Below are 8230 nucleotides of genomic sequence, written 5' to 3'. Positions count from 1 at the left end.
TGTAGTCTAGGTAACGGTGGGGACCTGTTAACAGTCCATAATGTAAAGAGAACGGGGACCTGTTAACAGGAGGATGTAGTCTAGGTAACGGTGGGGACCTGTTAACAGTCCATAATGTAAAGAGAAGGATGTAGTCTAGGTAACGGTGTGGACCTGTTAACAGTCCATAATGTAAAGAGAAGGATGTAGTCTAGGTAACGGTGGGGACCTGTTAACAGTCCATAATGTAAAGAGAAGGATGTAGTCTAGGTAACGGTGATGGTCTGTTAACAGTCCATAATGTAAAGAGGAGGATGTAGTCTAGGTAACGGTGGGGACCTGTTAACAGTCCATAATGTAAAGAGAAGGATGTAGTCTAGGTAACGGTGTGGACCTGTTAACAGTCCATAATGTAAAGAGAAGGATGTAGTCTAGGTAACGGTGGGGACCTGTTAACAGTCCATAATGTAAAGAGAAGGATGTAGTCTAGGTAACGGTGGGGACCTGTTAACAGTCCATAATGTAAAGAGAAGGATGTAGTCTAGGTAACGGTGGGGACCTGTTAACAGTCCATAATGTAAAGAGAAGGATGTAGTCTAGGTAACGGTGATGGCCTGTTAACAGTCCATAATGTAAAGAGAAGGATGTAGTCTAGGTAACGGTGATGGCCTGTTAACAGTCCATAATGTAAAGAGAAGGATGTAGTCTAGGTAACGGTGATGGTCTGTTAACAGTCCATAATGTAAAGAGAAGGATGTAGTCTAGGTAACGGTGATGGTCTGTTAACAGTCCATAATGTAAAGAGAAGGATGTAGTCTAGGTAACGGTGGGGACCTGTTAACAGTCCATAATGTAAAGAGGAGGATGTAGTCTAGGTAACGGTGGGGACCTGTTAACAGTCCATAATGTAAAGAGAAGGATGTAGTCTAGGTAACGGTGGGGACCTGTTAACAGTCCATAATGTAAAGAGGAGGATGTAGTCTAGGTAACGGTGGGGACCTGTTAACAGTCCATAATGTAAAGAGGAGGATGTAGTCTAGGTAACGGTGGGGACCTGTTAACAGTCCATAATGTAAAGAGAAGGATGTAGTCTAGGTAACGGTGGGGACCTGTTAACAGTCCATAATGTAAACAGGAGGATGTAGTCTAGGTAACGGTGGGGACCTGTTAACAGTCCATAATGTAAAGAGAAGGATGTAGTCTAGGTAACGGTGGGGACCTGTTAACAGTCCATAATGTAAAGAGAAGGATGTAGTCTAGGTAACGGTGTGGACCTGTTAACAGTCCATAATGTAAAGAGAAGGATGTAGTCTAGGTAACGGTGGGGACCTGTTAACAGTCCATAATGTAAAGAGAAGGATGTAGTCTAGGTAACAGTGGGGACCTGTTAACAGTCCATAATGTAAAGAGAAGGATGTAGTCTAGGTAACGGTGGGGACCTGTTAACAGTCCATAATGTAAAGAGGAGGATGTAGTCTAGGTAACGGTGGGGACCTGTTAACAGTCCATAATGTAAAGAGAAGGATGTAGTCTAGGTAACGGTGATGGCCTGTTAACAGTCCATAATGTAAAGAGAAGGATGTAGTCTAGGTAACGGTGATGGTCTGTTAACAGTCCATAATGTAAAGAGAAGGATGTAGTCTAGGTAACGGTGATGGTCTGTTAACAGTCCATAATGTAAAGAGAAGGATGTAGTCTAGGTAACGGTGGGGACCTGTTAACAGTCCATAATGTAAAGAGGAGGATGTAGTCTAGGTAACGGTGGGGACCTGTTAACAGTCCATAATGTAAAGAGGAGGATGTAGTCTAGGTAACGGTGATGGCCTGTTAACAGTCCATAATGTAAAGAGAAGGATGTAGTCTAGGTAACGGTGGGGACCTGTTAACAGTCCATAATGTAAAGAGAAGGATGTAGTCTAGGTAACGGTGGGGACCTGTTAACAGTCCATAATGTAAAGAGAAGGATGTAGTCTAGGTAACGGTGGGGACCTGTTAACAGTCCATAATGTAAAGAGGAGGATGTAGTCTAGGTAACGGTGGGGACCTGTTAACAGTCCATAATGTAAAGAGAAGGATGTAGTCTAGGTAACGGTGGGGACCTGTTAACAGTCCATAATGTAAAGAGGAGGATGTAGTCTAGGTAACGGTGGGGACCTGTTAACAGTCCATAATGTAAAGAGAAGGATGTAGTCTAGGTAACGGTGATGGCCTGTTAACAGTCCATAATGTAAAGAGGAGGATGTAGTCTAGGTAACGGTGGGGACCTGTTAACAGTCCATAATGTAAAGAGGAGGATGTAGTCTAGGTAACGGTGGGGACCTGTTAACAGTCCATAATGTAAAGAGAAGGATGTAGTCAAGGTAACGGTGATGGTCTGTTAACAGTCCATAATGTAAAGAGGAGGATGTAGTCAAGGTAACGGTGGGGACCTGTTAACAGTCCATAATGTAGAGAGAAGGATGTAGTCTAGGTAAGGATGTAACAGTCCATAATGTAAAGAGAAGGATGTAGTCTAGGTAACGGTAACGGTGATGGACCTGTTAACAGTCCATAATGTAAAGAGAAGGATGTAGTCTAGGTAACGGTGGGGACCTGTTAACAGTCCATAATGTAAAGAGAAGGATGTAGTCTAGGTAACGGTGGGGACCTGTTAACAGTCCATAATGTAAAGAGAAGGATGTAGTCTAGGTAACGGTGGGGACCTGTTAACAGTCCATAATGTAAAGAGAAGGATGTAGTCTAACGGTGTGGCCTGTTAACAGTCCATAATGTAAAGAGAAGGATGTAGGGACGGTGATGGCCTGTTAACAGTCCATAATGTAAAGAGAAGGATGTAGTCTAGGTAACGGTGTGGACCTGTTAACAGTCCATAATGTAAAGAGAAGGATGTAGTCTAGGTAACGGTGGGGACCTGTTAACAGTCCATAATGTAAAGAGAAGGATGTAGTCTAGGTAACGGTGGGGACCTGTTAACAGTCCATAATGTAAAGAGAAGGATGTAGTCTAGGTAACGGTGGGGACCTGTTAACAGTCCATAATGTAAAGAGAAGGATGTAGTCTAGGTAACGGTGGGGACCTGTTAACAGTCCATAATGTAAAGAGAAGGATGTAGTCTAGGTAACGGTGGGGACCTGTTAACAGTCCATAATGTAAAGAGAAGGATGTAGTCTAGGTAACGGTGGGGACCTGTTAACAGTCCATAATGTAAAGAGAAGGATGTAGTCTAGGTAACGGTGGGGACCTGTTAACAGTCCATAATGTAAAGAGAAGGATGTAGTCTAGGTAACGGTGGGGACCTGTTAACAGTCCATAATGTAAAGAGAAGGATGTAGTCTAGGTAATGGTCTGTTAACAGTCCATAATGTAAAGAAGAGGATGTAGTCTAGGTAACGGTGGGGACCTGTTAACAGTCCATAATGTAAAGAGAAGGATGTAGTCTAGGTAACGGTGGGGACCTGTTAACAGTCCATAATGTAAAGAGAAGGATGTAGTCTAGGTAACGGTGGGGACCTGTTAACAGTCCATAATGTAAAGAGAAGGATGTAGTCTAGGTAACGGTGGGGACCTGTTAACAGTCCATAATGTAAAGAGAAGGATGTAGTCTAGGTAACGGTGGGGACCTGTTAACAGTCCATAATGTAAAGAGAAGGATGTAGTCTAGGTAACGGTGTGGACCTGTTAACAGTCCATAATGTAAAGAGAAGGATGTAGTCTAACGGTGGGGGTAACAGTCCATAATGTAAAGAGAAAAGAGAAGGATGTAAAGAGAGGATGTAGGTAACGGTGGGGACGGTGTGGACCTGTTAACAGTCCATAATGTAAAGAGAAGGATGTAGTCTAGGTAACGGTGGGGACCTGTTAACAGTCCATAATGTAAAGAGAAGGATGTAGTCTAGGTAACGGTGGGGACCTGTTAACAGTCCATAATGTAAAGAGAAGGATGTAGTCTAGGTAACGGTGGGGACCTGTTAACAGTCCATAATGTAAAGAGAAGGATGTAGTCTAGGTAACGGTGTGGACCTGTTAACAGTCCATAATGTAAAGAGAAGGATGTAGTCAAGGTAACGGTGATGGTCTGTTAACAGTCCATAATGTAAAGAGAAGGATGTAGGCTCGGTAACGGTGGTGAAGGGGTGTGTCGTGTCATTTCGGGGTTCCTCGTCTCCAGGGGTAACGCAGCAGAATGTGTGACATCACAGCGTTCTTGTTTATAACCTGACCCCTGCTCAGTTCACATACAGACACATCCTGACTCTACAGGATAAAGAAGAGATCTTAGACGAACCAAGAAAACAACATTAAAGGATCCTAAAGACTACTTTAAAACAACTTTTAGGAAACAGTAACCGGTTAGATTAATACTCTGAAGAGACAAGGAATTGTTTTTCCACTCAGTATTATTATTATTATTATTATTATTATTATCTCTCCTGAAGAACTATATCATTTAATATTTTGACCTTTTTTTAGTTTTTTTACTTTTTCTTCTCAAACAAAGATGGCTGCTTCATCTTCTTCTTCCACCCGTACCCTTCTCCTCCTCATCCTCCTCCCCTCTCTGTCACTGAGTGTGGAGTCTCGACTCTCGTCCCAACCCTCGCCCCGACCATCACCTCGGAAACACGACACACAGGTAAAGTGAGGTGCCTTTACCAACACCCGAGGGCCCGTCTTCACAAAGAGGGGATCTGATCCTACTCTGAGATGCTATATGGACCCAGGGAGGATGTACCAGTGTTGTGTTAAGTTATACTGTCTCATGTTGGTTCAAGGCCAGACAACACAACATGACCTTAGTAGAGCTGAGAGGGAGAGAGAGAGAATTCTGGGTGAAATATGTGCAGGGCACATGTCCTACAGTGGAGGTGTTTGAGAACCAGGTGAGATGCTAGGGGGACAGAGAGACTCCTTTACAGTGGAGGTGTTTGAGAACCAGGTGAGATGCTAGGGGGACAGAGAGACTGCTTTACAGTGGAGGTGTTTGAGAACCAGGTGAGATGCTAGGGGGACAGAGAGACTCCTTTACAGTGGAGGTGTTTGAGAACCAGGTGAGATGCTAGGGGGACAGAGAGACTCCTTTACAGTGGAGGTGTTTGAGAACCAGGTGAGATGCTAGGGGGACAGAGAGACTGCTTTACAGTGGAGGTGTTTGAGAACCAGGTGAGATGCTAGGGGGACAGAGAGACTGCTTTACAGTGGAGGTGTTTGAGAACCAGGTGAGATGCTAGGGGGACAGAGAGACTGCTTTACAGTGGAGGTGTTTGAGAACTAGGTGAGATGCTAGGGGGACAGAGAGACTCCTTTACAGTGGAGGTGTTTGAGAACTAGGTGAGATGCTAGGGGGACAGAGAGACTCCTTTACAGTGGAGGTGTTTGAGAACCAGGTGAGATGCTAGGGGGACAGAGAGACTCCTTTACAGTGGAGGTGTTTGAGAACCAGGTGAGATGCTAGGGGGACAGAGAGACTGCTTTACAGTGGAGGTGTTTGAGAACTAGGTGAGATGCTAGGGGGACAGAGAGACTGCTTTACAGTGGAGGTGTTTGAGAACCAGGTGAGATGCTAGGGGGACAGAGAGACTCCTTTACAGTGGAGGTGTTTGAGAACCAGGTGAGATGCTAGGGGGACAGAGAGACTCCTTTACAGTGGAGGTGTTTGAGAACTAGGTGAGATGCTAGGGGGACAGAGAGACTCCTTTACAGTGGAGGTGTTTGAGAACCAGGTGAGATGCTAGGGGGACAGAGAGACTCCTTTACAGTGGAGGTGTTTGAGAACTAGGTGAGATGCTAGGGGACAGAGACTCCTTTACAGTGGAGGTGTTTGAGAACCAGGTGAGATGCTAGGGGGACAGAGACTCCTTTACAGTGGAGGTGTTTGAGAACCAGGTGAGATGCTAGGGGGACAGAGAGACTGCTTTACAGTGGAGGTGTTTGAGAACTAGGTGAGATGCTAGGGGGACAGAGAGACTCCTTTACAGTGGAGGTGTTTGAGAACCAGGTGAGATGCTAGGGGGACAGAGAGACTCCTTTACAGTGGAGGTGTTTGAGAACCAGGTGAGATGCTAGGGGGACAGAGAGACTGCTTTACAGTGGAGGTGTTTGAGAACCAGGTGAGATGCTAGGGGGACAGAGACTCCTTTACAGTGGAGGTGTTTGAGAACCAGGTGAGATGCTAGGGGGACAGAGAGACTCCTTTACAGTGGAGGTGTTTGAGAACCAGGTGAGATGCTAGGGGGACAGAGAGACTGCTTTACAGTGGAGGTGTTTGAGAACCAGGTGAGATGCTAGGGGGACAGAGAGACTGCTTTACAGTGGAGGTGTTTGAGAACCAGGTGAGATGCTAGGGGGACAGAGAGACTGCTTTACATTGGAGGTGTTTGAGAACTAGGTGAGATGCTAGGGGGACGAGTCCTCCAGATCAGAGGCAGTAGGGATGACCAGGGATGTTCTCTGTTTAGTGAGTCCACCAGATCAGAGGCAGTAGGGATGACCAGGGATGTTCTCTGTTTAGTGAGTCCACCAGATCAGAGGCAGTAGGGATGACCAGAGATGTTCTCTGTTTAGTGAGTCCACCAGATCAGAGACAGTAGGGATGACCAGGGCTGCTCTCTGTTTAGTGAGTCCTCCAGATCAGAGACAGTAGTTATGATCAGGGATGTTCTCTTGATAAGTGAGTCCTCCAGATCAAAAAACGGTAGGGATGACCAGGGATGTTCTCTTGATAAGTGAGTCCTCCAGATCAGAGGCAGTAAGGATGACCAGGGATGTTCTCTGTTTAGTGAGTCCTCCAGATCAGAGACAGTAGGGATGACCAGGGATGTTCTCTGTTTAGTGAGTCCTCCAGATCAGAGACAGTAGAGACGACCAGGGATGTTCTCTGTTTAGTGAGTCCTCCAGATCAGAGACAGTAGAGACGACCAGGGATGTTCTCTGTTTAGTGAGTCCTCCAGATCAGAGACAGTAGAGATGACCAGGGATGTTCTCTGTTTAGTGAGTCCTCCAGATCAGAGGCAGTAAGGATGACCAGGGATGTTCTCTGTTTAGTGAGTCCTCCAGATCAGAGACAGTAGAGATGACCAGGGATGTTCTCTATTTAGTGAGTCCTCCAGATCAGAGACAGTAGAGACGACCAGGGATGTTCTCTGTTTAGTGAGTCCTCCAGATCAGAGGCAGTAGGGATAACCAGGGATGTTCTCTGTTTAGTGAGTCCTCCAGATCAGAGACAGTAGGGATGACCAGCAATGTTCTCTGTTTAGTGAGTCCTCCAGATCAGAGGCAGTAGGGATGACCAGGGATGTTCTCTGTTTAGTGAGTCCTCCAGATCAGAGGCAGTAGGGATGACCAGGGCTGTTCTCTGTTTAGTGAGTCCTCCAGATCAGAGACAGTAGGGATGACCAGGGATGTTCTCTTGATAAGTGAGTCCTCCAGATCAGAGGCAGTAAGGATGACCAGGGATGTTCTCTGTTTAGTGAGTCCTCCAGATCAGAGACAGTAGAGACGACCAGGGATGTTCTCTGTTTAGTGAGTCCTCCAGATCAGAGGCAGTAAGGATGACCAGGGATGTTCTCTGTTTAGTGAGTCCTCCAGATCAGAGACAGTAGAGATGACCAGGGATGTTCTCTATTTAGTGAGTCCTCCAGATCAGAGACAGTAGAGACGACCAGGGATGTTCTCTGTTTAGTGAGTCCTCCAGATCAGAGACAGTAGAGACGACCAGGGATGTTCTCTGTTTAGTGAGTCCTCCAGATCAGAGGCAGTAGGGATAACCAGGGATGTTCTCTGTTTAGTGAGTCCTCCAGATCAGAGGCAGTAGGGATGACCAGGGATGTTCTCTTGATAAGTGAGTCCTCCAGATCAGAGACAGTAGGGATGACCAGCAATGTTCTCTGTTTAGTGAGTCCTCCAGATCAGAGGCAGTAGGGATGACCAGGGATGTTCTCTTGATAAGTGAGTCCTCCAGATCAGAGACAGTAGGGACGACCAGGGATGTTCTCTTGATAAGTGAGTCCTCCAGATCAGAGACTGTAGGGATGACCAGGGATGTTCTCTGTTTAGTGAGTCCTCCAGATCATTGGCAAGAGGGATGACCAGGGATGTTCTCTGTTTAGTGAGTCCTCCAGATCAGAGGCTGTAGGGATGATCAGGGATGTTCTCTGTTTAGTGAGTCCTCCAGATCAGAGACAGTAGGGATGACCAGGGTGTTCTCTTGATAAGTGAGTCCTCCAGATCAGAGGCAGTAAGGATGACCAGGGAT

The 8230-nt window shown here is 46.1% G+C and overlaps 1 long non-coding RNA gene across 2 annotated transcripts; it reads left to right on the top strand.

Moving 5' to 3' along the window:
- Positions 1-4866: 4866 nt before the first annotated feature.
- Positions 4867-6320, top strand: LOC127906595 (uncharacterized). Of its 2 annotated transcripts, none has more exons than XR_008062003.1 (3): positions 4867-5027; positions 5476-5587; positions 6253-6320. It is a non-coding gene; the product is annotated as an uncharacterized LOC127906595 (long non-coding RNA). The 2 variants fall into 2 exon arrangements; XR_008062004.1 differs by lacking the exon at positions 6253-6320 and adding an exon at positions 5863-5903.
- Positions 6321-8230: the final 1910 nt, after the last annotated feature.

This window comes from Oncorhynchus keta, chromosome 13, assembly GCF_023373465.1.
Source record: "Oncorhynchus keta strain PuntledgeMale-10-30-2019 chromosome 13, Oket_V2, whole genome shotgun sequence".
NCBI classification, from domain to species: domain Eukaryota; kingdom Metazoa; phylum Chordata; class Actinopteri; order Salmoniformes; family Salmonidae; genus Oncorhynchus; species Oncorhynchus keta.
The sequence above is the reverse complement of the archived record's forward strand: the minus strand, read 5'-3'. Positions and strand labels throughout refer to the sequence as shown.